Consider the following 24,560-nt stretch of genomic DNA (forward strand, 5'->3'; position numbering starts at 1 on the left):
TACTGAGTAACACACGCTTAAAGTTTGTTTCTGTTAGCAAATGCAGGCGTCAGATTTTTCGGGAGCTGAAAAGAAATGGACACACGATGATTTTTTTTTAAATTATTATTATCATTTCTGCTTTGACCGTACGCAGCATCGGTATACTAGTATTCGATAGAATACCTTCACTCCAACATTTAACCGACGGTGAGGTTTTTCCGGCTTCAACCAAAAGATCGTATTTATTTTGAATTTTTATTGGCTTTCAAAAAATATCGGGACTAACTTCGAGCGAAATTGATAATTCCATAATCGTATGGCCGTCTTGAGTCAGTATCGAGACATTGTGACGCCAGCCGTAGTATGTTATTCAATGTCTTCAGCTGCAAGAGAAAAATAATGACAATAGAAAACTTTTTCATAAATGCTCTCTTTTATTTGAAATGATGAATTGAATTCATGTCAATTAACAATACAAATAATGTATAGCTATTTCTTCTTTCTTTCTTTTTTATTCCATGCATCATAAAGGCGATGAAAAACGCGAAAAATGTTCGATACGGTTACATGCCTCTGAAAAGCTCTTCCGCCTGTGTAGCACATACGTATTTTCGTAAAATGCAATTAAGGTGATATAGGAGACGTTGCTTTACAATATCTATTTTGTCAAGCCCTTGGGAAGTGCCCAGATCACCCCTACCCTGACCGTCGTGGTCCCAAAACAGATTAACAAAACATGCATTATGCCAAAGCAAACTAAATTGTACATGCATGTAAAGTCGTTTGGCCGAGGTTACAACAAAGTAAAAATTCAGGCCATAACATTATCCATTCTATATATTTTCATTGTTTATTTGTTCGGTTATAACGGGATTTTGATATAACGTAAAGAAAACTGCCAGTCCCCAGGATTTCGTTATAGCGGGAGTCCACTGTACTCAATACACACACACACAAACAAAGTTCTATAAGAACAAAGCAACGAGACACAAAATGTTGGGCATGTTTAGTCTGTGCCCCCCCCCCCCAAAAAAAAAAAAAAAACCCTGGGCTCGAACTTTTAGAACAGACCCATGTATTATTATTTTCAATCAAAATATAATGTTACAATCGGAACACATTGTTCACAATGACGAAAGATTAAGATTACACACATATATATATATATATGTACCATAGCGATCACATGTGCCAATTTTCAAGGCATATTATGCTCAAAAACTGAGGGAGATATCTGATTCAACAATATTTTTTGTACTATTTTTAGCTAACAACATGCTTTTACCATTGTAACGCATTGTTCAACATCTAAAAAAGATGTTTTTGCATATCTACATACGGTAGTGATCACATGTGTTAAAATTCATGTCAAATGCTCAAATATTAATCTGACTGCTAACTATAGAAAAAAAAATGATGTTGCCATGGCAAAACATTTATTCACACACACAAAAAAGAAAAAGCATCCTGAACAACTATACATTACATGGATCATATATCCCAACTTTCTACTGAATTGCTATAAAACTGAGAGTAGTATGATCCACAACATTTTGTAAGATATTGTTTTAAACTTGACATTATCATGGCAATGCATTTTGAAATGCTAACAAAAAAAGATGTGTTGTACATCTTCCTTTGACAGCAGTCACACATGCCAAATTAGGGCTTAATTGTGCAGAAAATGAGAGTAGTCTAAAAAAATTTGTGGAAATATGCCGTTACTATGGCAATGTATTACGAAAATACAGATACTAAAAAAAAAAAAGGTGTGTTGCACATCTTCATTTGAGAGTGATCAAAAATGCCAAATTTGGGGTTAATTGCTCAAAAAAAAAAGAAAAAAAGAGAGAGTAGTTCGATCCACAAGTTTTTATGAAAATATGCCGTTTCAATGGCAATGTATTATGAGAATACAGATATTAACAAAAAAGGTGTTTTGCACATATACATTTGAGAGTGGTTAAACATGCCAATTTTTTATTAATCGCTCATAACGAATAAGAGAGTAGTTCGATCCACAAGTTTTTATGAAAATATGCTGTTACTATGCAATTTGCCATACGATCCTAAAAAAAAAAAGAAGTGTCTTGCATATCTACCTTTGATATTGGTTATACATGCCCAATTTTGGGTCAATTGCTAAAAAAATGAGAGAGGAGTTCGATCCACAAGATTTTGCAACCGGCCATGTACATATCTCATAGTGATTCCTCCCCCTCCCCCACACACACACACAAGCACTATTTGCGGGTGGGGTATAAACAAGTTATTAGTAAAAAAGGAGTGCATAACATTATTTTACCAGTTCATCTGGGCTTCCTTCAATGCTCATGCTCTCGCTGTCACTGGCTTGCGTGTCAACAGACGTATCTTGAAGATTCGTTTCTGTTCTGCAGATAGTAGTCATAATGATGGAAAAAAAAACTTAACTCACCAGTTAGATAATTTTACCATTAATGCAATCCAAGATATTTCCTTGTTTCTACACTTTACAGGTCTTATCTATACCCAATGAAATTTCATTCATATTCAAAGCAAACTATTTCATGATTTCTATGAAAAAGGCAAAAACATACTCTATTATCGAAATTAAATTTTGGTCTGTCATGACAGGTGAACTACATGCAGTCAATAACACCACACACACAACAACGAAAATAAATCTAAAAACTCAAACTTTCACATATAATTTAATGTAATTTTGTACTGCTTTTTGTAATCTTTTAAATTAATATGTAATCCATTATGTTACAGGACTTGGCTACATAAGACTCGGCCTTCATCTCAAGTTCCTAATGCTTCCTTATATATGATGTTGATGCTTATATTTGGTATCCGTTGGAGACATGTCAGTAACTCTGTATACACTTGACGACATGAACCTGAATGTAATGTATTTATGAAATTATATGTTTTGCATTTTCTGTTTGTTTATATACTTTTTTTATGAAGTATTGAATTTAAATAAATCCAATCCAATAGCTTGTGATTAACTTAATTTTTTTTTGCTTAATTTTCCTGTCATGTTCATTATCCTACCTGTAAAGTTTCTAAATGTGAGATCATGTAGGTCAATGTTAATACCGTATCAAACATGTTATTTCAACCTACCATTTCATAGCCATGTGTGGGAGGAGAAATTCCAGTAGCTGGGCATATTTATAGGGTTTAATGACCTTCGCCTCTTGGCCACTCTTCTTTACCATCTTCTGGCGGTACTTGCGGAAACTGTCATTTATGTTCTTCCACTTTCTCTTGGCATCACTTCCTAGTTGGAAATCAAGGTAAAGGAAATTAAATTTTATTTTAGTGTTCTTCTTGTTCTTGTTTTTCAAGCCTAGTAAATTGAATTACTCTACTTACATTGTCAAATTGCAGATTCCTGGCAAGTGGTGATTCATATCACAGTCTTGCATACCACTATCGGGTTGGTGCGAGTACAATCTCACAAATTATTCCGGAAACGTGTTCAGCCATCTGGGAGGCGCTGCAGCCGGAATACCTACCCCAGCCTACAGAGGAGAGATAGAGATCAATTTAGGGGAGATTTACACAGAGATGGAATTTTCCAAACTGTTGCGGATGTCTCGATGGGAAGCATGTTCTAATCCAAGCTCCACCCAATTCTGGTAGCCTCTATTACAACTATAAGGGCTTATTTTCGGTGGTTCTACTAGCCCTAGTTGACGACAACTACTGCTTTACAGCTGTTGACATCGGCGCCTTTGGAAGAAGCAGCGATGGCGGTATTTTTGCAAATTCAACCCTTGCCAAGGCACTGGACAGTAATCACCTAAACTTTCCTGCAGACAAAGTCCTCCCAGGTGGTGAAAACCACACTCTAAAAACGCAAATGTTGAATCAACATTTAAAAGGGCCGAGGAGTGACAGCATTTTTTGAAGTGTTGCGTCCAACTTTTAAAATAACATTTTAAATGTTGAATCTAGCAGGAAAACCAACACTTTGAAAATGTTGTCACTCCTCGGCCCTTTTAAATGCTAATTCAACATTTGTGTTTTTAGAGTGCAGGAACCCATGTACTGCTTGGCGATGAAGCATTTCCCCTAAAAAGGTACCTGATGAGGCCATATCCTGGAAAGGATCTTGATGATTCCAGGAGAATCTTTAACTACAGACTGTGCAGGGCTAGAAGAATTGTTGAGAACGCTTTTGCCATTCTAACTACGAGATGGCGAATCTTCCGGCGGCAGATCACTATCTCCCCCAACCATGTGAACGCGGTAATCAAGGCAGCTTGTGTTTTGCACAATTACCTGCAGCAAGAAGAAATTATCCCACCAACTGAACAAGAATGCCCAAGTGCTCCACTACATGGGGAGACACTCACTCCCCTGACCCCTAGAGGTTCCCATGGCTCAAAGGAAGCCCTTGAAGTGCGAGAAAACTTTAGAAAGTATTTCAATACTCAGGGAGCCGTTGAAGGGCAGCGGAGGGCATGCTACTTGGAATAAAGTACTGTCAATCCATATGAAATGAACCATTTGAAATAAGAACTCTCCATGTGTACGCCTACCATGTGTGAGTATGACTATGTATCACACAATCACTCGAGGTGCAACCCCATCCCCCACTCCCATTTCAAATTAAGAATCCATACAGGTGTATAAGTAACTATTTCAGTCATTTATCAAAAAATAGTGAAAATGCAATTTTCTAACAGATTGTGCAAAATTACAATTTTTATCTTATAATCCCTGTATTTTGGTTGCTACAGTCTTACATTGCTCATATAATTGCGAGTGGTCCGAGCTTCCATCAGAGAGATGTTTTGAAGATTTGATTCCATGAGTGAAATGGAAACACCTTTATCGCTATTATGGAGGATTGCGTTGCCATGGTAATGGCTGATCTTCATCAAAATCATATGTTGTGGGTTGAACTACTCTCAGTTCTTTGCAATTAAATGATTTTTTTCCTCACGTAGTCAATATCAACTACGCTGTATATTTCTGTAAGATACATTTTTCATTTAGTGAAAACGAACCAGTTGCCATGGCAACAAAATGTATGAAATGTTAATCGAATTAAGCTGTTATGTCTGTTTATAGCATTTTAGTTACGATTGGCATACATTGTTGCTAGAATATGTTGTCGTGAGAGATGCTTTGTTGTGAAATTGGATATATTTCCAAGGCAGCAGTATTAATTTTGCAATTAATAAAAGATTATGTAGATTCATGCGGCTCCATCATCTTTTTTTTTCAAATTCTGGTCGAAATTTGGCACATGAGACCACTGTAATGTGTAGGTGTGCAAAAAGTATGGGAGCATTCTGAAAATTTTCTGCCTACCCCCCCCCCCCCCTGCACCCACCATCACAATACAATGATATTTGACATTTCATAAACTATGTTATAGAAAAGTTCTCTTCTCTGTGAAGTTAGACTTCTCACCATGAAATCATAAACTATAATCTGTACATCGTATCTCAAATTTTGGTTAAAATCACTTTTTTTTTAAATGGTCAGATAATCATTTAAGTAAATGTCCTATCCAAATCCTAGCTCTCTTACCCCAAAAAGGAAGCCACCATGGCATGTAAAAGGAAAGACTCTCCCATTTGATTCAGTTCTTTAGCTGCCATGTTTTTCTGCTTTCCTGAATATTTGACAATTTGTAGATACGAGGTCGTCTTCCCAGCAACGATATTAGATTATAATAATATGTTCATTTTGTTTTGCAGTTATCCTATTTTCAATACAATGAACAAAAAGTGCCAGTCCCAAAAGATTTGTTGTGAAAGGAGTTACCGTGGAGACATAAGATATTGTTTGTATCATGTGAACCTGTTGTCTAACTGTGGATATACTAGTTGCCCCTAGTCTCAGTCATGTTGGCAAGAAGTTCAATAGAAGTATTTGGAATATATTGATAAAACATAGAAAATTCAGTTGCCAGAGTGGTATTTCTATGCCTCCGTGTTTCTATCAATATTTTTTTGAATACAGGTACTTTAATTCTACAATTTATTCAAAAGAACAATATTAATGCCTCATCAGAGCAATTCTCCTCATTTTGTGTCTCAAATCCGATGCTGTACTGAGTCATGTGATATCATCAACAATTGTACAGTCTTCTGGTGTGAAAAAAAAATACTTCTCATTTTCTCGTAGAAATACAAATTCAGTGGGAAATGTGTAACATATGAAATAAATATAATTCTGTATGTTTGTTTTTCATAAAATATTTAGCACTTGACGTACAGTACTGTAAGTATTCTTAGTATGAAAATATGATCGATGGTAGCATAGCCTATCCAGAATTATTTTATTTTGTCAAGTTAGATTTCTGATGAAAAACAGAAAATGTAATAATGGATTAGTTCTTTTTTATTTATTTCAAGCATTACAGTTATGATATCTTTATTTGACATGTGGAGTTCATGATCATATGACTTCTTACATTAATGCAGCTGTACCTTTTTCTCCTTATTTGCATATTCATATAGGCAAGAACTAATACATTGTATGAAATGGGAAAGGCAGTCAAATTCATGTGTTCTTTAAAGACAAGAACCTTATACTCATATAAGCATGCCACAGTTTCATCATTTGTACATTTTAAATCTAGATCTGTATGTGACTCCTTTTGTTTTTTGTTTTTGTTTTTCGAAAGGAAAAATAACTGGACAAAAATGAGAACATAATCATTGTAATGATGCGCAACAGGTGTGTATTTCGACAGACGTGTATGGAGCGATATGGGTTAAATTCTATTTGAAGGTCTGTTATCATCTGAAGACACGATCAAATGATTGTGGTCACGTGTATTTTCTTTTTTCATTACAGGAGATTTACAAGTGTGTACATAAGGTATAATGTATATAGTATTCGTTAGCTTTTTTGTTTGTTTGTTTGATGACACCTTCTTCACAAAGTATTTTAACAACAAAAAAATGCTCATTTATGAATCTGTAAAGTTTTCGTTTCTATCCAGAAATCAAAATTCTTACAATGCATGTATACTCGAACTACTAGCTATGATAGTGAAAATCATTCCGTTTGTTTAATTTTTTCTGGTGTCATTTGAGTTCTGTGTTTTATATCAAGCTAGCTGTGCTAACTTACCATGTATGATATAACCCATAAACGTGCAAATTATGTATCCCCTTGTCAAATTCGTACACACCCATTTGTCAGAGTAATTGATATCTGTATTTGTTCATAGAAGTTTTGAAACATCTTTTTTTTTTTTTAAATTGACATTCATGATAAAATTATTTAATAGACTCAATTCGATTGGGGGGGGGGGGATTAACCCATGCAAGGACATGATGGATGTACCTTACCTTCCTTTATCACGCATAACATACATCAAACACCTAGATTTACATTAATAATGGTATAATCAGCATCTCACACATACATTATGATGTACCAACCAATTCAACTATCCAAAGGTTGGCTAAAAATTTCTTATGAAACATACACAGCTATCAACTTGGTGATGCACCAATCATAAGCTATTGTAAACATTGACAATTTTCACCAGTGAAGGAATCTGTTATTCATAACAGAGTATCCCATAAGGTCATACATGTACATTAAATACTAGAACATCCCAAACATTAAGTACATGTACATGTATCTAGAGGGCACCTAATAGTCTAACTTATCAAAGGCATAAGTAACCATTAGCAGATGAAGCAAAAACTCCAGCATTATTGCTGCAAAATAGTTCTAAAATGTGAGTCTGGGATAGAAACAACCAATGTAAAAATTTGAAGAAATATTCTTGAAAGCATTCGTAAATATATAAAATGTGAACGATAGTTATAATAACATGTTTTCAGACTAAACCGTCCAGATATGTTTTAATGAGGAAAATAGGGATTTCTCCCTATATCTTAGGCTATATTGCAAAAATTTTATATGGTTGGATGTTTTGTGATACAAATATGAATCAAGTGTTATCTTGAACATTTTCAAATCATACTGCTCCCAATATAAGGCAGTGAGTGAATGAGTGTATCACACATCTGTGTAGAAGTATTGACCCCTACACATAGGTCTGAAATCTATCCTTGCTTCTGCGATAGGATCTTATGGTACTAGTACAATAGTAAAACTAGACTTACTAGATTTTGTTAAATAATAATGCATAGTAATAATGCATGACTATCTTTAATACAGTCTACATGTCACTAGAAACTGAACTAGAAGAAAGTAGACCATATTGATCAAAAAAAGATTATGGATGCTTTACCATAGATTTGAGTGATAAAATGCATTTGAATCAAAAATTGCAGGAATCCAGAGCAAAATATTAAAGAATGAAATAGGCCTGTTGTTAGGTCTCACTTACCATCCACGTTATCTAGGTCTTATACTTATGAAATGCAGGCCATAGGCATTATATATTTACAGCTAGGTGTAAAATTAGTTATTAGACTGTAGCAGGTCCTATATATGAAAAAACACTTTACTGTTAGGCCTACCATTAACAATTCTACTCTCGAATCTAGGCCTACAGTGAAGTTTCTATTAGAAGTTCTGTCTGATGTTTTAATACGATTTAAGTTAGATCTAACGTTACATTTGTACATCACATCTTTTTAGAGCTAGGGTGTATAATCTAGATTATCTCGATCTGCATGATCTAGACCTTCTCTAGTATAACATTAGACATAGACCTTTGGATTTCTAGAGTCTTAAATCTACCAAGTCTAGAATACATATGTATTTTGAAATGGAGTGGAGGGGGGGGGGGAGGGTGGTGTAGATCGTAACTTTGGTATTTCATTAATCAACACTCAGACTGGGGTCTCATTTCAGAATGAGGTTCAGGAGAGGAATCACTTTCCCCCAGTCGCCTCAGCTAGGCTCAGCCCCTCAGGACCTGATAATTGCTATGATAAGTATTATTACTTAGACCTAGATCTAGAAAAGTCCAGACTCCACAGAAAGTGTCTTTAAAGTTAGAAGTAACAATAAATTAACATGGTTAGCAGTGTAGTCTAATGGTAGGTATTATCAGGGCCAGTACGAAGTAGGGCCCAACTTTAGATTAAGAGTTCGCTCATTAGAATAACCATCACCCCCCCCCCCAAAAAAAAAAAAAATAAATAAAAAAAAATCTGGGGGCCTAGATGTAGACATTAGGTTTAGAATTCTAGAGGTCTAGATCTAGACTTTCTAATTCTTTCACACATCGGGTCTACAGATTTGTTATTGTTGAATAGAGTCTAGATTTCTACAGTCTCTACATAGAAAGTATAGGCCTATAGGCCTAACAATGTTACAGACCCAATGAGAATGCTGGGGGTAGCCCGACCAGACGCTGTGCGAACCTGTCGCTATTTATCTAGATCGAATGGTTAGTAATGGTTAGTTATGCTGGGGGTAGAACCCTAGTATGACTATCATGAAACTAGCGTGTTAACACTAACACTACTTACAGTTAGATTTGTTAGAATTCTACTATTTCTACTATTTCTAGACATCTTTCTAGACCAAAATTTTACAGTTCTGACCTTAGGTCTAATGTTAGGCCTAGATCTAGAAGTTTAGGCCTACGTTGTCATTATTAATGTTAGACCCTCTGTAGGCTCTGGCTCTACATTACACTAATAACGCCTAACGCCGTAGGCCTACAAAGTGTACTAGAATCTAACGTTAGATCTAACGTTAGATCTAGACTCTAGATTAGACCAGCTAGCACTAGTGTAGTAGTAGGCCTATGTACGTAGTAGGTTAGTGTTCTAGTACATAGTAGGCTCCTATACTAGAAACCCTACACCTAGATGTACGATGTCTATTGTATTCCACTAATGACATAGAAAATGTTAGTCTAATCTACAGTATACAAATAGTGAATGGTCACGAGTGCAATGGTACGAGATTTCGCACGAGGTGAAAGATAGAGGCGCTCTATTCAACGAGGCGAAGCCAAGTTGAATAGTGCGCCTCATCTTTCACCGAGTGCGAAATCTTGTTCCATTGCACGAGTAAAGACCATACACTATTTGTTTTATACAACGTCCAAGTAGATCTTTATTTGGTTAGAGGATTGTTGGGTAGGTCTAAGTAGGCCTAGAAGTCTATATATGTATGAAAAATATAGCCATACTTACATGTGGGTCCACTGCGATTCTCTTTCTGGCTTGTGCAATCAGTGTAGATACACTGACAGGTCGTCACAGCTGGCGCTCATACGTTACACGTGCACTAGCACTACGTAGGCCTACATACGCGCATGCATGTACCGCACACGTACACTGCGCTAGCTGCATATGCGATCCTCAATATGAAACACACACAGTACATGCAGTACCGTACAATTTCTCGAACCGTGGAATAGAACGAAAAAATCGAACCAAGTTGCACGCAAAAATAGAACCAAAATTGCATGGCGCGTTGAATGGAGTACTTATTGAATAGCACGTCACCAACAATCCTCCAATCAAATTACAAGGATCTACTTGGACGTTGTATAAAAGCACATAGTCTATAGAATGGTAGGTGTAACTGTTAGAACTATACCCTTGTTAGTCGCGAGAGGGCGCTGTTGCGGATGTGTCCCCAGTGTAGTGCCGTATATTAATATACGGCACTGTGTGTCCCCAAAGTCAGTGAGCAAGTTCGTACCGGGAAGGACTGTATGGGTGCTGCTGCGACCCCGCGTCATTTGACGTCATTATGAATTATTCATTTCTGGTTTGCATAAATGGGCTCACAGATCACGCGTATTAAAGGAGACTTCCGGATGATTTTCCAGGTTTTTACATATGAACAACTATGAATTAGTAATACTGAGGACAGAGTTTCAGAATTTGTGATAATTGGGATGAAGAATAAGAATATTTTCAAAATTTAGGACAAATTGCAATGAACAAGGATGATGACATGGCAGAGTCACCATAAGAATGCATGAGTTGGGGCTCAAGGAAGCACAACAAAAGAAGAAGGCATGCATAGATTATTCACAGGTGAACTCGCAAGCAAGCGGTATTGTAATGGAATTACAGTGCTACATTTCTGAAATATGTGAACCTCCTATGTCATCATCCTTGTTCAGTGTAATTTGTTTAAGGTTTTTCAAAGTATTGTTTCTCTGCTCAAGAACCACAATAAATTTCACAAATCTATACATGGAGTAGTCGATTTATGTACTACATGATGTGAAATTATGAAAATTGTCTGGAATGTGCCTTTAAATGAACGATGCGCGATGACTGTGCCATATGCCTTTCACGTACACCGTAGGCATGGCCTTTCACGTACACCACCGTAGGCAAGGAGATGTTTGTTAATGCTATGCTACGGGCGGGAGCGCATAATAACGTCCAGTACGCGAATTCAGGCCGGACAAACGTACGTGAGTGACCTGCTTATTTTTACAAATTTTGCTTAAAAATACAACCCACATTTGCTGTTATAAGATACAGTTTACTGGCTGTCAATCATGGAGTTTTCAGGCGCTCTCGGCTGTCAATCATGGAGTGTCAGTAAAGCGCTCTCGGCTGTCAATCACGGAGCTTAGGCGCTCTCGACTGTCAATCATGGTCTCGAAGGAGCGCTCTCTCGCTACGCGCACGCATACGCTTGCCTACCCCGCTTGCCCCGTCCCCGCCGGAGCTCTCCCCACCTCAACTCGCCGAGTCCCGTCCCGTCCTATAGCAAAGTACAACGGTAGCTGTTGTGTTACTAGCAACGTTATAGGCCTAAACGTTAGGAGATTCGGAGCGGGATAGAACCGTCGGAGAAGTGCATTTTAACAGAATTAGAAATTAGATGTAACGTAATAGGCACAAGTGCTAAGTGATTGAGACCTTTCTCGAGATAAGTATGATCGGAAACTGAAAACTTGGTTTTCAATATGCCAGATAATGTTAGGAGTTTATCCTATAGTCAGTATAGACACTACACTTTGAGTACGTTTTCTACTATAGTATAACACTATAACACTATGAAACGTTCAGTTATTGTTGTTTTTTTTAAAAAAAGAGTGTAGTCTTGATTTACACAGGGACACCTTTCGTTTAAATATTTGTCATGAATAAAGACACATTGCCACAAATTTTCCGACATTTTCAAACCATAAATGAGGCGATACACTATAAGATTCCCGACTACTAGAACCAATCTTACTTTTTACATATATTTTTGTAGACTAACCGACTGTTTTCCATTCCCGTACAAGACTGTCCCGCTAAAGACCCCTAAAGTACTGTACCCGCCTTAACAAAAATACGTATATGTACTAGATTCTATACGTGATTATCACCGCCTGCGGCACGCGTCTGCAAAAAGTGGGGGGGGGGGGGCACTTCCGGGTTGCTTGAGCTTACTACTACTACTACTACTACTACTGCTACTTCTACTACTACTACTACTACTACTTCTAATAATAATAATAATAACAATGATAATTATAATAATATTAGTAATAAAAAGGTCTACACGGCATTTCGTACCGGCTTCGAAAGGTTTCATTACATTTTCGTCCATTTCTATTCTGCTACTCTCGGGATATAAAAAAGGGGACACAAAGTGGTGACACTCTGTATTCCTGTGAACGGGATTAAAAAAAAAATAAATAAATAAAGAGAGAGAGAGAGAGAGAGAGAAAAGAAGAAAATGGGGGACCCCCAAACCCCCCCCCCCCCCGTTCCGTCGGCGATGATTATGTCCTTGTAAGTTGTCAGTGGTGAATATTATTCTGTATATAGGCACTATATGAGATTCTAACTTAGTACGCAGAATCTACGTGGTAGAGTTATTGTGAACAAATACTAGTAGGCCTATAAAGTATGATGAATGTTCCAGAACCCTGTATTGACCCTAATGTGTGTTTGATTGTTTTTAGTGTGCCCAACTATTAGTAACTATTATAATGATTATGGTGATCCCACTGCTATGATTTGATTGGATTTGATTTATTTCTGCATTTTTACAAGGTATATACAACCTAACAATTTTCCAATACTATTCACTTTATATCCAACACAAAATGATATTTATGACATATACCAACAGTGAAATACGTATTGTATAGGTGAATTATAAATATGCAAAACAAATGGAAAATCAAATGTTCAAGTCAATGGAATGAATACATACAAAATGTAGGAGACCGTCATCGTATAACCTGTAATTTGTGTTTGAGGGCGGCCCCTTGAAAAGCATAGTTAGTCTATAGATATAGATATAATACGATAGTCAGATAGCGAGTTCCCTTTGACCTTTGATGAGATTATCGGGGTAATTGTCCCTGAAACAACTCTTTCCGATCTAATCTGGGATGTATGGCATCTTTTTTTTTTTTTTTTTTTTTTAGTGTAAACGTTGAAGAAATTATCTTTTTCTACTTGGTGAATTTACAGGTTCTTTGTCTGATATTGCAACATTCTTTCGGTCCCATACTGATACACTATACTGTGATGTTGTACTAATATGACTAATTTTGTGACTGTCGTATTTTTCTTTGCAATCCTTTTCTTGTGTATGATCTAATATGACCTATAACCAAGGGCTTATCATCGGTCTCAGTCAGTTGATGGAGATGGAAACGTATCTAGAGGATAAAGGGTATATACAGTATACTCGGTAGTCCTATAATTCTATAGACCTGCTGATGTGTAGACTATAGATGACGGTAATAAAAACGAAAGTAGCCCTTATTACCTTGTTATTAGTCTTTTCTGGAATCATCACATACATTTCACTGACCAGCCATCCCCGTCGTGAGGCCTGAGTAATATCAGAATATAATGTTACATCGGAAGGTGGATTTAATGTCACAATAAGGTCCTGTTTACCTTTGGTAAGCAGTGATTTTGAAAGTGTTCAAGAAATCACTTTTGATGCATACGTGTAGGTCATTTTTATCTCAAAACATCCTACCATATCAGTTTTGCAATAAATACTATTATGGAGATATCATTATTTTTCTCATTAAACCCTAACTGTAGACGGCTTACTCTTAAAATATTTTCATAACTATTGTTCACATTTGGCTACTTAACATAGATTATACTTTTTAATTTTTGATTTTTTTTTCTATCACAGACGCACATTTTAGAACTATTTTGTAGCACTAATGCTGGGTTTATGTTTCATCATCAAATGGTTAAATCATGCCTTAAAGAAGAACATATGAAAGAATAGAAGGGCTCACGCTATAAAGCAAAAACCAAATTAGCGATAAAAATAACTGATTGGCAGTTGGTCAAAACATATGTCAACTAAAGTTCCGCTAGCTTGTCGAATTTCAGTTCTATATTTGCAATTGTTCTTCTCAAGTCGGAAGGGCGATACCCCTTCAACATCCTCCCCCTTCATGCCCTTCTTTTCGGTCCACCTCTATTGCCCGAGAATATTCATTTTCATTATTTTTCATGTTGTACAGTTTCTAAATATGCAACCTGAAGTGCACGAGATTGCTGGATTTTAGTTCTGAAAGGTGCTAAGGTTATAGCAGGGGAAAGAAGTGACAAACAGCATGCGAAATTTATTGCTTCTCTCTTAATGATGTGTTTTTATCGATTTTTCCTCAAATATGACAAAATATACGCTATATGCATCCATCGCAGCTGGATTTCGTTTGTATGTATGTGTGTGTGTGTGTGTGTGTGTGTGTGCATGGGGTGGATATCTCCTCCACATCACCCTTCCTTTTATCATTGTCCACCCTCATTTTTCCTTGAATAATCTTTTTCTTAAGAGTATACTTTCCTGCTTAAAAGATTCCAAATACGCTATATACCTAAGATTTGCACCATATTTCAATTTAAAAGATTCAAAAGTTCCCTACAGTGAAGGGGGGGGGGGAACACCCCCCTTACTTTTTGATTTACAATTTCCCAAATATTCCACGAAATCGTGTGAACCAGATCGTTGCTGGAATTTACTTCTAAAATTGCAATATCTTCCTCGTGTGGGATGCTGATACACCCTCCCCTTTGGTCAATCTTCACAGACTGATCTAGTGATAGTATCCATATAGGCCCACATAGTGAAAACACACAAACTGCATGGAAAAGAGGTAACAGTTACAACATCAACCATTCACATTATCTTGAAGACTTCCTTTCTTATCATCAAAAAGGGGACTAGATCATTGGATTTCACTTCTAAAAAACGCTAAATCTCCCTTGCCCACCCTTAGAAAAAAAGGGCCCTGCTCATACGGCCATGCTCCCTTTCTCCCTTTTTTTTTTTTTTATAAACGGATTGACGTCCCTATCCCCCATTCATATTGGTAGTGGGCCCCCTCACTATTAATGTTCCGCCGGCCTTGGCACTGACACTGTCCCTGAATATTCATGTTTTTTTACTGTGTTGAATCAAGAAATTTCAATTTTTCAACTAAAAGTTTGCAAAATATTGTGGAATTTCTCTAAAATTGCAAAAGTATCCTCATGTGGCAGCCTCCCTCCCCCCCTCACTTGAATGACCCGTCCCCTCCTCTGTCCCTCCCCCTCCCCCTCCCCCTTGAATAATTACTACGTATGATCATTACATGCCATCTCACAGCAGGTTGCTATGATTATAGTTTCTCACCCGAGGGTATATTGCTGCATGCAGTCTGGCAACCTAACGGGTGGCTCAGGGGTTCAGCACCCCTGTGAAAAAAAAAAAAAAAAAGTTGCTCCCAGTTGCCTGGTCCTGTATGTAAGATTAGGATACATGTCATGCAGACGGCATCTGCTTCTTTTGGTAGTATAACATATTTTGTCCTTCTTTATTTTTCCTTGTTTGTTATAAACATTCAAGGTATGGTGCAATTACAGCCCCCCCCCCCCCACACACACAGATTTTATTATTGTAATTACATATGTCCATTGCAGGAAGGGACACATGTTTTCAGTTTCAGCTTTGTGAGCAAATGGTATTAAAAGGTTGGTATGCCTGCTATATACATGTGCATTCAGTCTGCATAATTGCCCATTATGCACGGATATAAACATACCAGAGAGAGAGAGAGAGAGAGAGAGAGAGAGAAAGAAAGAGAGAAGGGGTCCCGACCGTGTACAGAATCAGTCTATCTATAGCTCCTTCATTACTTTTACTCTATACGTGTACGTTGAACTAGCTACCTCCGGCCGGGAATGCTCTTATCTTCTCGCCCTTATATATATATATATATATATATAACTTATATAACTATATTCGCACCAAATTTTCGACAAAAAAAAATTTAATGTATCGTCGAAATGCATTCGGACTCTACTTCGTCATCTTTCCTATACTGTTACCTTTACATATAATATAGTTATTATCAAACTATGTATATATATAATATAATATTGTACACCATATCCGGCCATAACGGGCAATGCGAAAACAATCCCGATAATAATAATAATGATTTCCTATTTTGTATGCGTGCTTTATGACTCACCATTGGTCACATCTTTCCAATGGCCTTGAATTATAGTTAATGATGACAAACTGTACTACTATAATTATATCTTTTACACAGTGTCAACTTGTCCCGGTGAAAGGTACTATACGTACTAGTCCACCATGGCCCAGTCATGGCAGGAAATGAAAACGTGGCACCACCTGCAAAGCAACACGAACCATGATGTCGGATGGGTATCAACACTGGACGATGCTAACTGCATTCTAGAAATGTTTAAAGTCAGCAAGACCACTTCTTTTGTTGGAGACCAAAAATCCAAAGGGTTTGGACACCATCAACTACACCAACTGGAAAACACATCTGCTGAAGCTGTAGTGACAGCAGGCAATGTGAATGATGAAAAGTCGGGTAATTATTACTTGAAATATAGGGTTTAAACATACAGGTCACTCGATACAATCATGTTATTCTTCGAGTACAGTTCAAATTTCTATTGTTCATAATGTCAGTGTGTATCTCACACACGTACATGAGTGGAACTGTACGTACCATACACTAAAACATGTATAATTGTAAGTGTAGGACACTTCCCCCGTTTTTTTTTCTTTTAATACAAGTGCAGGTCAAGCTAGGTACTATATTCACGAGGGTCATTCCGAGAGATCGACATCCACGAGCCATACTCCCAAAGAGTTCTTTACTTAAAAAAACTCCAGGCGCACTAAAGCTTATATGGGTTCGATACTGGCAGATGAAAACTGCCCATACGTACATGCTTATTGCAATTTGATGTGAATTGAACGGAGGGAAATCTACACATTTTTTGTGTGTATTCGGAGTCCTTGTAAATTTCGTGTTCCCTGCCCCCTCCCCTCTCCATTTCCATCTGTATGCATGCCTTTAAGTTACAAAAAGTCTGGGTTCCTTCACTCACCAATACATGCTTTTGATTTTAGTCCTGCATTGTACAAGTACAGGCACGGTATAAACTCACGAACCGCAGTATACAAATAGCGTCTGAAATAATTCAACAGCTAGACACATCAGTGCAAAAACAAACAAACAAACAAACAAAAACAAAACAAAAAAAACCGAGAAACGTTATTTTCCTTATTAGAAATTAAAAGAAAATAACATTGTGTGAAATTATTTTGTCACATCCAGCTGATTTTTCTTATTGTGCTGCCGTTAATTGTGGGTGACATTAGGCCCTAAGGATTTAAGGAACATGTTTTGCTCGGTCTTCGGCTGGGTGCATTCAAACGTATTCTGTTAGTCATATTACAGTGTAGTACTTTAGCAATGATTGACTTAAATGTTTTTATTGAACAAAGCTCTGAAAAATAAAACATAAAAAAGTGACAAGAGAGAAAAAAAATGAAAAAAAAATGTAATACAATTAAGTAAAAATATATGCTGACCCGTGGATATCCACTATGATGTATCGGATTAATTCCAGCGAACTACCAGTATTCGGGCCTATAACCAGAATCTTGGCTTGGAAGGTGGTTGTTGTTGTTGTTGTTTTTGTTTGTTTGTTTTTTGTTGTTGTTGTTCTGGGTTTTTTGTGTTAATCTGAATATAAAAAGAAGGAATATTGTTGAAAATATATATTGAATTCCGTCACTCTACGCGGTATCGCCACGGAGGTGTTAGTACCACTCTCTCGATCACCCTAAAAGCGCGGATTGGGCGCGGGTTCAGCTTGGGCAAAGCTGGCTGGAGGCCGAAAAAAAAAGTCAAGTACATTGTACTAGTAATATTTTTCTACATGCATGTTCATCATAATTATATGCACAATTTCAACATTTTTATCACATTAATTCAATTGTCTGCATGCGCGAAATAGTTATCATGGGCAAACCTAACAAACCTTCATGTCACTTGGCGACCCCAGCATCAAAGAAACAGTATGGCTTTGGCTTACTGAAGATGTTAGAGCGCTTCGCGGCATTCCGACAGTACACTTTATTGTTTTAGGGAGATACCCATTGTAATCGACGTAAAAAAAAAATACTACATAGGTGTCCCCGTGTTTTCCGTGCGCTGCATGCCCCGCCCCGAAGGAATCTCCCAAATATATGAATATTCATGATGACGTCAAATGACGCGGGGTCGGATCCGTGCCCATACAGTCCTTGTACCGAATTCGCAGCTATCGTTTTTCTATCGCCGTGTTGCAGGTATATAGGCCGCGGAGGGATAATCCTTCTACTTCATGGGATTTTTTATTTTTTTTTTTCACTTACCGGTAGTACCTATTTTGAACAGCGGTATCGAAGCAACTTACCCAGCCACTTTCTGTTGTGGAACGGCGTCAGATTTGTCTTGAAATCATCGATTAAATACAGGTAAAGTTCAAATTTGAATCGATCAAAAGTAAATTTTAGTGGTAAAATGTGGAATAACTCAATGTGTTGGTCGAAATTATTGCATTTCTAGGGCATTTTACGAAAGTTGAATGCTGTTCTCAAATTTATTTCACGATCGTACCGTCGCTCACTGTAGCGCATTGCTGCAATGAGCGAATGAAAGAGGGCTTGCAGACAATCGTCATGATTTTCAGACGATATTCGTCCGATCTCCAGACTTCGTTCGCGCGCGGGGGAAGTAACCCGAGCGTGCGTCTATATATGCATACTGTGTGTTATGTTACGGTGTGTTTATTATGTACGGATCAGCTGGATCATTGTGTGTTTCGGATCATGATCTTGAATTGAACGGTGTAATGATCAGCCCTGGTTAGATCAGCACTCAACTTTGGTAATTACTGAACATCTTACGATTTATTTTTATAATTTAAAGCATATTGAAGACATGATTTCTGACTGCAATTCAGTTGCTTGGACTGAGACAACTCTGGGTTGGTTGGAACCACATCATCAACCACCACTACTGGTTAATCATAAGTAAACATTCATGCACTGCATGCAACAGTAATGGCATAACTCTTGAACACAGGGGTCTATCACTGACAAGTGTCTAAATTTATTACTTTTATTAGATTTTAGGACTCTCACTTGTTAGAACTTAGAAAGTAATGACATTATTAATATCAAGAATAAACTTCTAATTTTTCATTTTATACTAAGCCTTGTAACAAGCAACCGAATTACAGTCATGCACAATCACGAAATTGATCTGAGACTAGTGAAAGTGAGATTGAGTTGACAATAACAGTCAGTAAAGTTTAGCACTCTCAGTCTCAGATCATGTTACTGGAACTGGTTAGCTTATTATCATTATTATAAAAATTGTCTCACTTTTTAATGTTTTTCAAATGAAAGTTAGATCCAGTAAAATCTCTGGGCATTCTGTGACTATTTAGGGTGCCGTATGGGGGAATAAACGGCAAAAAACTAAAATCTAGATAAGAAGTAACTATGAAGTCGTAGACGTAATCCTAGAGGGAGGTGTATGACATGATTGTGCTATCTAGGTTAGGTCCAAAAAGCCATGTCCATGATGTGTGAATGAGTGCCAGTTGATTTAACTAATCAATTGTATTACAAATCTTTTTTTTCCCACTTTTGTTTCTTTTTATTTTATTTCGAACCTGTATGATGAGGATGATGGAAGTGATGGTGTGCCTGACTGTGATGTGTCAACAAAAATAGATCTGTCATACAACTTATACTGGATTTTGCGACCATGTTTTTTCCCAATAAACTGTTATGATTTCAAAAACTCTAGTATTCTAGTCATCATCTAACAGTGCTGCATCACTTTCAATGTATTTTGTTTAATATGGATATTCTTTTTTTTTTTTTTTTTTTTTTACCTAGATGACATATTCGCAAGATACGTCCTCTCGCTGTCGAATGCCATCATGACTCGATAACACCCGAGTTTCTGACATGGTGATGCCTGACCGAGAGCTGCCTTGGCGTACAACAGCAAGATCTGTCAAGTGCTCTCGCTGTCTGATGCCATCATGACAACTCTATACCACCTGAGTTTCTACCACGATGATGACCGACCGAGAGAAGTCTTGCATACCCTACATAAAGTCTGAATTGCAAGTAATTTCTATTACAAATTCAAGAAAGAAATCAAAGTATATTCTCTCGTTCCACAAAAGAATTGTAGAGATTGTTACCTTTGTCTTTGGTGAAACTATATTTGTTTTCATGTTTGTGTGTGTATTTATGTACACTGTATGTTATTTGTGACTTGTGTGTATTTTTTGTCCAGTGTTGAATGAGGGGAGAGTGAGGAAAATTAGGCCATTGCGCAGTGAAAATTAAACGAACTATGTTGAGTGCCAGGACATATTCGATGCAGGAACACATTTGATTACTTCCATTCATTCTTTGCTCATACCCTAATTGTCAGTAGCATCATTTTAAATGTCCGTCTGGCTCAACTTACCCCACTTTCCCCTGACTGGTTGAGATGTATGTCCAGAGTTTTTTTTTTTCATTTTTTTTTTCATTTTCATGATTTCCATTTTTTTGTTTTACCTTATTTTATTTTTACACACATATTACTTTTGATAACTAACTAAAGCTTCTCTCAAGTACATTGTACCTTGAGCAATAATTCAATTTTTCAACAGCAAAAATGGCATCTCTTGGCGAACGTTGCAGTGCTGTTGGATTGACTGCAAGCAATCTTTTGACCAAGATCTTAGATAGACGTACACCTCTCACAAATGGGATCATGTTGGAACTCTTTGCATCATCTTCTGAGATACCATGGAGAGATATTGCGCAGTTGCTTTCCTGTCGGCAAGGATCATTACGAGCGAATTTGAACGCCCTAAAGAAAAAACATCAAACAATGAAAAAGAACAATCGGGATGGGGTAGGTGAAAAGGTGGCCCATTTCCTAAATGAGACTTTCATTGTTCCTGTGCAGAAAGGCAATGATGACATTGAAGTGCAGTCGGTGCAGCAGACTGAAAAGAAAAAAAAAATTACCCATGCAAAGGTTGTGTGAGTATGCTACAGGCAAATGCTGATCTGAAAATGGAGACAAAACTGGGGAAGATGGAAAAGGCATACACACAAAACATCACAGTACTTGAAGCAAAACTGAAACTAAGTAAGAAGGAAAAGAAGAAATTCCGGGAGAAGCTCAAGAAAGAACGCTGTGCACCTCCACCAAAAGCATTGCTAAGAAGAGTGAAATCATTAGATCAGAGCAAAAGGAAATGGAAAAGTAAGTTAAATTCTGTCTGTAGGAAGTATCAACGCTTACAAGCAGTGACTTCCAGGCACCCTCGACAGGAAAGAAACAAGAGACTTAAACTCCAAAGGATGCTCCTAAATGCAAGAAAAAGACAACTCAAAATCAGACAAAAAAGATCTACAGAAGTTCCATGTGAATACATGGAGATTCAAAATGAAAATGAAGATTTGCTCTGCAAATTAAATGAAGCAACCGGTGAAGTAAAGACAATTAAAGGATGGGAGGCAGTTCATGTCATCAATTCGAGAGGTTTCATACTATCTCCAGGTCTGTCAGTACCACATGTAGCTACATGTATATTATGTTATATGTAATTGAAGAAAAGTAATACATGTACTGATACTGCAAGTAAATCACATTTTACATACTTTTGCAAGTGTTATAAACCAGTACAGTGGGAGCTAATTATAGTAAGGTCCAAGGAACTCTGAATAATGCCTGTTTCCCTTTTTTTATGTTTCTTTTTAGATGGTCAAAATACGAGATGAGACCCGCAAAAAAAGAAAAAATCACTTTGTTACTGAAAGATTTTGATATACTTGTCCTCGATCAAAAAGGTTCCTTTGTATTTTGCATGACTTCATCGATTTGTATACAAGGGGTAGCTTTACTTCAGTATACATACAAACTGTATATAAGTTTTACACTATGGCAAATCAAGAGCATGCACATGTGTAGGGGTATACTCAGGGGTAGATTTAGTACACTATGTATTTCTTAATTTTTGATTGTAAATTACTGTATGTAAATGACAGTTTTAACTTAGAGTTCATCACCGATATAATTCTACACTCCAGCATATATTCCAAACCCTTTAAGAACCAGTGGCTGTCTTACAATTCAAGCTTTTGTTCAAAAACTTTAAATTTTATTTTCTTATATGTTTAAAAAGCATCAGGTATTCAGTTTCACGGTACACAGGTACTTACCCGACATAATGCCACGTCCAGCAATCCTTCTAACACGAGACCTTACACAATAGAAATTCACATACACAAAATAATACTTCTCTGTTTATTTTATTTCCATTTCATTTTCATTGTAGGTCACAAGTGTCTGTTAAACATTACAACACCATGTAAATAAATTCTTGAGGCATAAAGTGAGATACCTTCAATACTTGTCCTGGTATCAAACATGGCAGGTTAAAAGAGATTGGAACTACAAAATTGTAAACAGTTCACATTCTCACTCCAACTGATAAATCAGTTCAGAAGGGTTGTGGATTTTTCTGTAACCTAGTTATCTCTTTATGTTCACAGCAGCTGTACATCTTTTAAAAACAGAGTTCTAAGAATATATGAAAATACAATGTACATGTACTTAGTATGTTGAAAACAGATCCCTATTTATCAAGTAATGTACATGTAGCCTATAATTGTCAAATTTGAGAAAGAAAAAAAAACATTTAGAAGTATATGAGTGATGGTGCCTGCTCATTTTCACAGGAACAAGGAATAGCTGAGCACAGGGTTGGCGATGTGGTCAAAACAGTGGTACAAACTGTTACAGGGCGGTCAGTTGGACTTCTTCCATCAAGTGCAACCCAGGGCAGACTTGCTTCCGAAATGAAGGAAGTGAGTCGCAAGCAAGTAAAGGAACATCTCGAAGGAAAGACAAACTTGACGATCAGATACGATGGTACCACTAAAGGGAAGCAAGGGCTCATTGCCGAAGTGGAACTCTCCACAGAGAAACGTACGTTCATGGTTGGGATGAAGCAGCAACCATGTGGACAGGCTTCAGACTATGTCAAGACAATAACGTCAAGTCTCGGTAAAATCAAAGACAATGTGTTACAAGAGTGTACCAACACAATGATTGACAGGTGCGTGACAAACTCTGCAGTCGACTCCCAACTCGAGGACATCACAGGCAACAAGCTGCATTCATATCGATGTGCAATGCATCCTTTAGACTCCCTGGCCAAAAAAGCAGACAAAGTTCTGAAGATGCTTGACAAAGAGAATGATCAACCACAAGGTGCCAAACCTTTCCAAAGAAGGAATGAATGTAGCGCACAGGCATTGTTGAGGGCAGCGGACAAATTGTTCCACAATGCTGCCAGCGGCGATAATATTGGGTTGAAAACATTCCTAAAAGACAGGGGTTATCAAACGAACCTTGAACGTTTTGTTGGTAGCCGCTTCAATATCCTTTTCAGGAATGCAGCGATTCTCTTCAGCATTGGTGACGGAATCCTGGAATTCTTCACAAAGGTATCACCACCACAGAATGACCTGCAGCGGGCATTTGTAAATGCCTGGGCGAATTCCTCCCAGATGCACCTTAGATGCTTAGGTATCATGCATTGCCTCCTCACTGCCCCTTGGATGGAGGTCATTGAAACGCCAGACACAATTCTTGAACTGAATGCCATTTTCAGCAAGGTAGTTTCCTGTCTGAAGGAGTGGGAGAAGAGCCTATGACGATGTTCCATGGCCAGACAGCCTTTGGTCAAACCATCAACAGCGACGTCCAACAATGGCAAAGATTGAAGAACTTCCCTGAGAGTGAAGGAAGGGATGTATGCCATATCCTGTCACTCTTGGTCAAAGGAATGATTGAGGTTCTGGAGAGGCAACTTCAGTCACAACTCCCAATGGGGAATTCTGGGAACCCTCCGAGCAACTACAAAAGGAGTCAGAGTCCTGTGGAACTACCAATATCAGTGGAGAGCGAAACTTCGCGCACCTGGATTCCAGGTTACATAGAGCACTTAATGCATCCATGTCAAAACTGGAGGCAAAAGTCATGTTTCACACAAACAAGACAAGGACATGGCTCGAAACGATGCCCTTGGAATCCCGGACATCCGCCATTAACGACGCAGTGCGGACAGCTCGGAAAGTTCGTCAAGAAGACAGAGCAGACAAGGACGAATATCTCAATGAAGTTCGCAATAGAATTAGGGACAAACAAACCAAAAGAAGCGAGGATGCGAAAGAAAGAGACCGCATTGAAGATATCCTAGATGGCATCATTTAGAATATCTTCACGGCAAACAAGCTCCAACAAATCAACAACCTGCCAAAGACCAGGGCATGTAATA

The 24,560-nt window shown here is 37.6% G+C and overlaps 1 protein-coding gene across 1 annotated transcript in view; it reads right to left on the reverse strand.

The window, feature by feature from the left end:
* Window positions 1-240: 240 nt before the first annotated feature.
* Window positions 241-24,560, reverse strand: part of LOC140227147 (putative nuclease HARBI1) — a 117,888-nt gene continuing 93,568 nt past the window's right edge. The window contains exons 2-5 of the transcript XR_011901018.1: window positions 3,349-3,497; window positions 3,097-3,253; window positions 2,288-2,375; window positions 241-365 (exon numbers count right to left, since the gene is read on the reverse strand). The gene's annotated coding sequence lies outside the window, so the exon portion shown is untranslated. The remainder of the gene's footprint in view (window positions 366-2,287; window positions 2,376-3,096; window positions 3,254-3,348; window positions 3,498-24,560) is intronic.

This window comes from Diadema setosum, chromosome 4, assembly GCF_964275005.1.
Source record: "Diadema setosum chromosome 4, eeDiaSeto1, whole genome shotgun sequence".
NCBI lineage: Eukaryota > Metazoa > Echinodermata > Echinoidea > Diadematoida > Diadematidae > Diadema > Diadema setosum.